Below are 9,294 nucleotides of genomic sequence, written 5' to 3'. Positions count from 1 at the left end.
GCTGAGTTTTGAGGCTTTCTAAGTTCTAGTAATGGAAAAGTCCAGAAGAGGCCATTGAGCCTCTTTCTCTTATTTCTAGGCAGGGAGGGCCCTGGAGCATCCCAGACAGATGGGTTTTAAGGCTATTTATAGGTATCCTGTAAAACAGACAGCAGAAAGAGAATCCTGCTTATGGTGGATGAGTCTGTATTTAACAAGTAACAGTTAGTAGTAATGAGGATTGTACACTATTAATAAAACAGCTAAGAAAGGGACTAGAGAATTATGGTAGCTAATGGTCTGAGGAACATTTACTATAAACCTGGTTTTATGATACATTTTAGAAGAGCAATTTGGTCATAAATATTCACTCTCTCGTGACATGTTCCACATAAAGTCTGATCCCAGGAACATTTTTAAAATACCTTTTAAAATGATAGGAGACAAGAAAAGATAGCTTTCATATGCAAGAGAAGTTCTCAGATTATTTCTACTAAAGATTTACCCTTAGGGGAACTCTTAGTCAAGTGAAAAGTTCAACTCGCTGAGAATATTTTAACTTCTATAAAAGGATGAGACATTTGATCAGGTGGTAAGTGGCTCACAGGTGTCTTGTTTTTAGATTTCATTATAATCACAAGGAGTTCTTGCTATTTCTAGAGTTAAAGTGTTTGGTATTTTAGTCATAACGTTTTCTCTTCTCACAGGTGATGGCAACCATTATCTCAATCTTCTTTGGAGATGCTCATATAGTGAAAACTCTTTCCCTCAATCTCAGGCATTGCAGGCTGGGCCATAATTTCAAGCATGGCCAGTAAACTAGAGCAGAGATATTTTCCTGCTTATACTTCTTCCTTAGCTCCTCAGGGAATATTTAAATCTCGGATTAAGTAACCATGGCTTCCTTTAAACCAGAAACATATTGGAGAACCTATTTGCGTTGGCTCTCAAGTTGCTGTTTTTCTTAGATTTCAGGAGTAATTTCTTATTCAGTCTGAATTGGGCAATGAAGAAGTGTGTTGTAGAACGGAAGATAAAAGTGATATTTTGAAATTTTAAGTCTAAGTGAAATCTTTAGTGTGGGGATTATTATTTTTTGCTTTGTGTGTATTCCCAAAACATAAAGCACACTTGTATTCAGAATAAGTATGAAAACAGAAAAAACACTTCCAACACTGTATGTATGTGTGTATACATATACCTTACTTGTGAATTACTTGTTATTTTCTACTATATTTCTTCTTTCTGTCATTTTGTTGGCCACTGATCTATAAACTATTTTAGTAAAGCATCTGTTCTTGAAATACTTTTAATATACACTCCACAAATATCTTTATATATACTTATTTGCTTATGTATTAAATACATTTACCATTACATTAATATATTGTGTGCATTAAAAAGCATACATAATAATAAAGACACAGTTGAACACAAATCAATACATCATTTAAAACATCTTGGCAATTGATAATAGTTAATTGGTTTTTTTAAAAAATATATTTTATTGATTTTTTACGGAGAGGAAGGGAGAGGGATAGAGAGTTAGAAACATCAATCAGCTGCCTCCTGCACACCTCCTATTGGGGATGTGCCCACAACCAAGGTACATGCCCTTGACCGGAATCAAACCTGGGACCTTTCAGTCCGCAGGCCGGCGCTCTATCCACTGAGCCAAACTGGTTAGAGTGTTAATTTTTTTTTAACAGTTAATAGTTTATGGCACTACAAAGAGTTAAGACAGGACAAATGTAAATCTATATTTCAAATAATTTTTTATAAAATCAAATTTCTTTTGTTGGCCAGATTATTATTGTTTTTACTTTACAAGGAAATTTTCATGTAAGGAGTATAATGATCAGCTCTGACATTTATTGTTCACCCATGTTTACATTATTAATATTGTATTCAACCTGGGGTCTTTGCAGGAGTGTTTTTAAGCTACTTGTATAGTTTACAAGAGTTCTTTAGTTAAAACTAGAAAAATCCATAATTCTACATAGCTAGTCCAACCTCAAGTCTGCTATGCACACTGCACCACAAGCAAACAGACAGGAGAGGCACTAGTTTTAGGCCCTCCACATTGGGAATCGGTTCTTTTCCCTCAAGATACCTCATCTCCTATTTGTGATGGTGACCACCTGACACATGGATGGTTGGGAATGTGAGAGTTTGTCTGAATATTAAGTACTAGAAAATGGATAGAGATTTTTTCTTTTTTATTAAACAAATAGAGATTTTAATATTTTCTTTTCAATATTTTTGTATTGCCTTGTGTACCCCCTGGTAGTGGAGTCACCAAGGCCACTATTTTTAATAATGTAATAGAGTTGATAATGTAATAAAAATTATCTATCCATTTATGATGAATCTTCTTTTATTTGATGGTAATGGGTATAGGATAAAGACCAGTATCATGGTCAAGAAATCCCAGTATTTCTTTAATGCACTAGCTGTGATTCCAGATAACTATTCAGAATCACCTCATGTAACTTTGCTACTCTATGAATTCCATTACAGCTACTTTTTAGGGAACAGAAGTCTAGCAGTTACATTCTAATTAAACTACAGGTTAAGCCCTAGGTGGTTCGGTTCAGTGGATAGAGCATTGGCCTGCAGATTGAAGGATCCCAGGTTCGATTCCAGTTGAGGGCATGCACCTGGGGTGCAGGGCATGCAGGAGGCAGCCAATCAATGATTCTCTCTCATCATTGATGTTTCTATCTCTCTCTCCCTCTCCCTTCCTCCCTGAAATCATTAAAAAAATAGAAAAAAAAGAAAACTGAAAAAAAGTACAGGTTAACTCAAATGTACATTTGCTAAGATATGGTGTTGAATTTATTAAGTAACATCTATGAAAAATGCTATCAGTCTCTATGGATCTAATGGGTCCAGATAAAATCAGATACTGTGGAACTGAATTTGTGAGCTGCAAGATAGTTCTAATGAGATACAGACTGCTGCTCCGAGACTGCTGAAGAGCTGAAACATTTACTAATGTAATTGATCTTACAAGACTGGTTCAAGGAAAATGGGTATAGAAAAGATTGAGGATGTTATTTTGGAGAGAGAAAGCATCTAAAACAAAACTTTTGCTTTCTTCCCCTTGATTTTAAATTGCTAAGATGACTTGTTTTTAACATAAAATTGGAGATCATTATTCTACATGACTATAGCATTAAAGTTTCTTTGTAAGCACTTTCTCAAAGCTTAGGATACAACATATGTAACTCTGGGAAAGATAGCATGGCTTCCCCTAATCCAGAGATAAATATGAAACAGTCTATTTTTCTATATTTTTTCTCAAAATATTTTGTACTTGCTTACTAACTTTTGAAGTATAAGTCATGGGCGAAGCAGTAGCTACATGTTATAAAAATACCATAAGGTCCCCTGATGTTATTTGCAGGAACAATTGAACTTAAAACTATCTTCAGATTATGATTTAAGAATTTTTGAGATCTATCCAAACTATTTAAGTTTGTTAGTACAAAAGAGGCTAGCATCAGGAGGTGTAACTTCTTGAGATAGAAGTCTATTACATTTGGATCCTAAAAGTCTCTTTTTATGTTATTGTGTAAAGTCAGCAAGTGCATCTGGAAAGAGGTACAATGAAGACTCTTTCTTATTCTCAAAGCTTCTTGATAATAACATTCTCTTATTTCTGACTTATGAGGTTTAGGTATTAAAAGAGTGGAACATATTCCTTTCACATATTAAATATCCTTTCGACATCAAGCAGATTTTGAATTCCTTATCGTGTGAGAATCACAGCTTTTGTACTTTTTGTCAAATTGTTATTCATCGTTTTTCCTTTAGCATTTAAAAAAATTGTATCAAAATTTATTAATGCTCTCTGTGACCTTTCTACAGAAGAAAGTAAGGCAATACCTCCCCCCAATCAATTCAAATTATCATTATAAATATACTGAGCGAACTACTGTACAATAGAAGCATGTGCTTGACTGTCCAAAATTAAGGCTGACTTAATAGGCTTATATTAATTATATACCAGGAGCAAAACTTTAGGAATGTTCATGAATCTTCATATTTTAGGAATTGCTGGAAGTATGGGGAAATTAAAATTTGGGGAATAAAAAGTTACAGAGGATTCTTATTGTCTATATCTAATATTTCTCTGTTTGTAGAGTAGTTTATGGCCTCTGAAGAGACTTTTGAGTTTTAATGGCAAAGACACTGGTTATCATGCATAGCTAACCATCAGAATCATAAGATATCCAGCCCCACCCTCAGAAATTCTGATTCAATGATCTGTTGGTGGGGGTTGGGAGGGCAGGAATTAGTATTTTAAAACTCTCACCATGTGATTCTGGTAATAAGCCAGATTTGGACTAAGTATAGAGGTGGTCAGATTTCCTACTGCCACAATAAAAAGGGGAAAAACAAACAAACATACAAAAAAATGCCTTGATGATTTTAGAAGGGCAGAATTTCAGGCATTGACATTATCAATACATATAACAGAGGACATTTGCTTCGGCGGGTCTGTTGCTTATTACAGTATTCCTGGCAGAAACAATATGACTTTGCTCCCAGATGGCAAAGCCTGGCAGACTTAATGGGAGGATATGAGAAGGAAACTAGAGGGGAGTCCCCCCCTTTCCCATCCTGGTGGACTGTGGGCAGGAAGAGAGAGGAGATGGGCAAGTCAGTCAACAGTGTGTCTAATTTCCTCCCCTCAATTAAACTTTGATATGGAGGAACTTTACCACGTAGGTGCTGGAAGCAGCCCAGAGACTTGTTAGAAAGACTGCAGGAACTTGGGAGAAAACAGCTTTCTTCAGCTCAGTGCCACAGCTTAGCATAACCCAAGTGGGATGGCGCAAGTCAAAGAGAAGAACAGATACGTAACAGGAGTCTAAAATGCAAATTTTGGGCCCTCGCTGGTTTGGGTCAGGAGATAGAGCGTCGGCCTGCAGACGGAAGGGTCCTGGGTTTGATTCCAGTCAGGGGCACATGCCTGGATTGTGGGCTCGATCCCCATTGGGGGTGTGTGCAGGAGGCAGCCGATCAATGACTCTCTCTCTCATCATTGATGTTTCTCTCCCTCTCCCTTCCTCTCTAAAATCAATAAAAATATATTTTAAAAAAATAAAAAAATTCAAGTTTTGGGATTCACACATGTAAAATTACTATATGTATAATTCCAAAGTGAGGTGCTAGATTACGATATACTGAATTTACAAAAGAAATGGAAAATACCAAATTTTACATTTTATGGACCTCTTATCTAGGGGTCCCTCATTTTTTTGACTATAAAAAGGTGGAGAGAGTAGTCATAGGGAGATTGTTGAGGAGGGGTGTGTGTGTGTGCAGGGGGCATTCTAACTCCTTCACTTCAAGCTCAGTTTGGGAGGAGGTTTCAGTGGGGCCACTCAGAGAGCTGGAAATGCCCAACACATGGGTACCACAGAGAACTGTGCCTGTCTGACAGCAGGGTAGAGGTGGCAGCGTGAGAACTGGCTAACATTTCTAGAGCTTATTGAGACAAAGGATGCACGAGTTTTTCCTATGCAAGGGTGGTCCATGTGGGAAGAAAATTTTGCTCAGAGTTGGGAGGATAAAACATCTTTTAATAGTGAAAGCCTAAATTGTAGGAGCCACTGTGAGAGTCAGGGGCTTGAGAAGGGCAGTGGTTCTCATGTCACAGGGGCAGAAATGGAGGTTCTCAGTGAAGGCATCTCCAAGGAGCCCATGAGATTCCCTGGGAGGAAGTATCTTCCCCAAAGGAGGCCCCCTTACCAGACAACAAGGGTACTTGCCATTGTCTGTGCCCTTTCCCTTAATCCTTTCTCCCTCTGCACCCAACCTTGGAGAGTACTTGGAGCCATTGCTTACTGAACTGATGGGAGAAAAGGAGTAGGATTAAGCATGGATAGAGGAGGACCCTGCCCCTCCTTTCCCACTGCAAGTGCCTAGCTCAGGACCCAGCAAGGGGAAGGAGAGATACTAAGATCATGATTTGAGTTTTATCATATACACGAGCTTAGTTTACCAAATTAGAATGTTTTGTGAGTTCTAATGACTGAAGGATTAATTATAAAGTTTGAGTCTTAAGTGCAGGGGGAGATTCTTTTTTAAAAAAATATATATTTCATTGATTTTTTTATAGAGAGGAAGGGAGAGGGATAGAGAGTTAGAAACATCGATGAGAGAGAAACATCAATCAGCTGCCTCTTGCATACCACCTACTGGGGATGTGCCCGCAACCAAGGTACATGCCCTTGACAGGAATCAAACCTGGGACCCTTCAGTCTGCAGGCCGACGCTCTATACACTGAGCCAAACCGGTTAGGGTGGGAGATTCTTTTCTTAATCTAAAAATGGTCTCAAGAAAGGACTATTTAAACAGTTGTGTTTTGATCACAATGGGAATGTTCAATATACCAGTTTCAAATCGGCTATTTATTAAAGGGATCTGAAAATGTCTGTGTGCTCTGAGGCAAGCTGGGGAGATGTAGGGAGGGCTGTCAGGAGGTGGTGTCTAGAGGGGGTGTCTGATACTATATGACTAGAGGTAAGTGGGTGAGTTCAAGGACTTCAGTGATGATAGTCAGTGAGTCACACCTCCTGCCAAAAAATAAAAATGAATGTGATCAAATGTTGGCCTGAGTAGTGTAAGAAGACCAGACCAGTTGCTCTGCAGCCATTACCTTCAAACCCCATTTACCATCAGAGGTTGAGGGTGGGGGGAAAGGACTGAAAAGCCCCATTTCATAAAAACGCGAGTCCACAGAACTTCGGATTTCCTGAGAGAACCACAGGGATTCAAGCTCTATGAATGACCTTAGAAACGCGAGCTTCCTTGTGGATGGCTGCAGGATAGCAGGATGTCTATAAGAGCCATGGATATGGATTCTTTCAAGAAATCAATCACTTTGGGTGATCAGATTGTATTACAACAGACAAGGCATGGCCTTTCTCCTGGTAACCTATTTATTTTTTTCCTCCTGTGTTTGTTAGAGTCTATACTCAAGGTGGGGAAACTGGTAGACAGAGGGATATTATTTAGACCTAACAAAGGGCTCTTTTTCTTGAACACTTTGATGGAATTTTGTTTGTTTGTTTTAACTTTGAGGCTTACTATTGCTTTTGTACAGAAAAGAGGGACAGAGTTCTGATTCTTCTTAATAATTTTACCATATCTTGATAGTTGTTCTAGATTAGCTTATGTTTATTCACGTAAAATAACAAACATGATGATGATAATGATGGTGACGTAATGTTTTTGGCACTTAGAATATTTATTAAAGGAAGTGAATAAAATCATACTTTTGTACTTGCTCAACAAATTACTACCTAATCTAAAAAAATCCATATCTTTTTATTTTATTATTATTATTTTAAAACCACATCTTTTTAAAAGGCTTAAAACACTGTAAACAATAATAACATAATAGGCTAGCATTGAACACTTCACATGTACCAGGAACTTTTCCGAGGGCTTATCTCACTTATTACAACAGCCCTTTTAGGGAGACATTAGTATTCTCATTTTAAAAATGAGGAAACACAGGTAGAGACAGAGTAAATTCTCCAATGTCACACAGTAAGTGGCCATGTTAGAATTCAAAACCCAAACAGTTCGACACCAGAAAGCAAATATATACAATTTGATAGAAAGCTAAAGACTTGCTAAAAGCTTAGAGAAAAATTAACTTACTTCAAATAAAAATCTGTGATAATATCATTAAAAAATTCTGGCTTTTTTTTTTTTTTTAAGTTGAGTTAGTACAGGTCCTTGTTAATAACAGCCCCTCTTAGCTGGAGGTCCTTGATACACTACCAATTTTTTTTTGTATAGGGCCAGTGGACATGATGTGGCTCTCTACAGTTTCTTCCCATCAAAACACTGGCATTCTGGTTTGTTTCAAAGTTGTATTTTAGATTCAAAGAACACATTGAAAAATTTGTTTCCTTTTTGCACCCACCTTCCTTTGATGGTTCCTTCACAGGCAACACATCTGCTGTTGGTTTCTTCAAAGGGAATTTTCACAGAGAAATTAGAAACATCATCTCTGATATCACTGTTAGCAATAATAATTTCAAATACCGTATTTGCCAGAGGATCAAGGCCAATTTTAAAAATTAAAGTAATAGATTGTTCTTCCAGAACTGCTAACTCATTTATTCCTTTGCAATAATTTCAAACTTAATTCTTTGTAGGCTTATTCTCACCCCTTGATAAAATGCTGGTACCATCTGTAGAAACACTACCAGTGATTTTCAGACATTATACCATTCAGAGTTAGGCCAGAGGTATTTAAAGTCATATCTACAGGATCATTTTTTGGTTATTCTAGCTGTATCTTAATAAAATCTCAACAACAAAAAATTACAGGCTCTATTAATAGCCAGAAGAGTGTTCCTATTAGGTAGATACTTCCACAGTTTAGAATGGCACATTCAAAAGAGCTTCTGGCTTGAAGATATAGGATCAACTAAAATTTCTTGAGGTATCACTTGATGACATTTTAAAGGTGTGTTGGTAATAGAACGATCAAGCTGTAATTTCATTCTTGCTTTATAACTGTGTTTAACTCTGAATCTGCTGGAATGGTTGGAAGTTCATGCTCTATTCTGCAGGTATTTCATTTAGTGCCGCTTCTATTTTTCCAGGAGATGGTTCTAGGGAAGAACATGCTGAATCATATAATTCAGGAGGTATGTTTTCTCTTCTATTAGTCCTGTTATTGTCATCATCATCATCACTGAACGAAATGACTGAATCAAGTCCAACCAACATGTTTTTTGGTCAGTGATGATCATCACAAAGCTATTACCTGGTATATTGATCTCTATTTTTCCTCTTGTGTGTACTGATGTACAGAACATACTTTTTTTTCTTTATTAAGGTATTACATATGTGTCCTTATCTCCCCATTTCCCCCCCTCCCCCCCTCTAGTCCTCAACCCCTAGTGTCTGTGTCCATTGGTTATGCTTATATGCATGTATACAATTCCTTTGGTTGATCTCTCCTCCTTCCCCCTCCTCTCCCCTGCCTTCCCTCTGAGGTTTGATGGTCTAATTGATGCTTCTCTGTCTCTGGATCTATTTTTGTTCATCACTTTATGCTGTTCATTATATTCCACAAGTGAGTGAGATCATGTAAAATTTATCTTTCTCTGACTGACTTACTTCGCTTAGCATAATGCTCTCTAGGTCCATCCATGCTGTTGCAACCGACATTTGAAGCAGAGGGCAGAGGCGACAGATAGGCACTACAGTGACATTTCTGTGGTACTTTCCTCTCAATTTCAGGCTTCAGTTGTGATTGGAACTCTTGCTTTCTT

At 37.4% G+C, this 9,294-nt stretch overlaps 1 pseudogene; it reads right to left on the bottom strand.

Annotated features, from left to right (window-relative positions):
- Positions 1 to 7,744: 7,744 nt before the first annotated feature.
- Positions 7,745 to 8,746, bottom strand: LOC132237603 (sentrin-specific protease 6-like; annotated as a pseudogene).
- Positions 8,747 to 9,294: the final 548 nt, after the last annotated feature.

This window comes from Myotis daubentonii, chromosome 6 (genome assembly GCF_963259705.1).
Source record: "Myotis daubentonii chromosome 6, mMyoDau2.1, whole genome shotgun sequence".
Taxonomy (NCBI): Eukaryota; Metazoa; Chordata; class Mammalia; order Chiroptera; family Vespertilionidae; genus Myotis; species Myotis daubentonii.
Note: the sequence above shows the minus strand (reverse complement) of the source record. Positions and strands in the feature narration are given on the sequence as shown.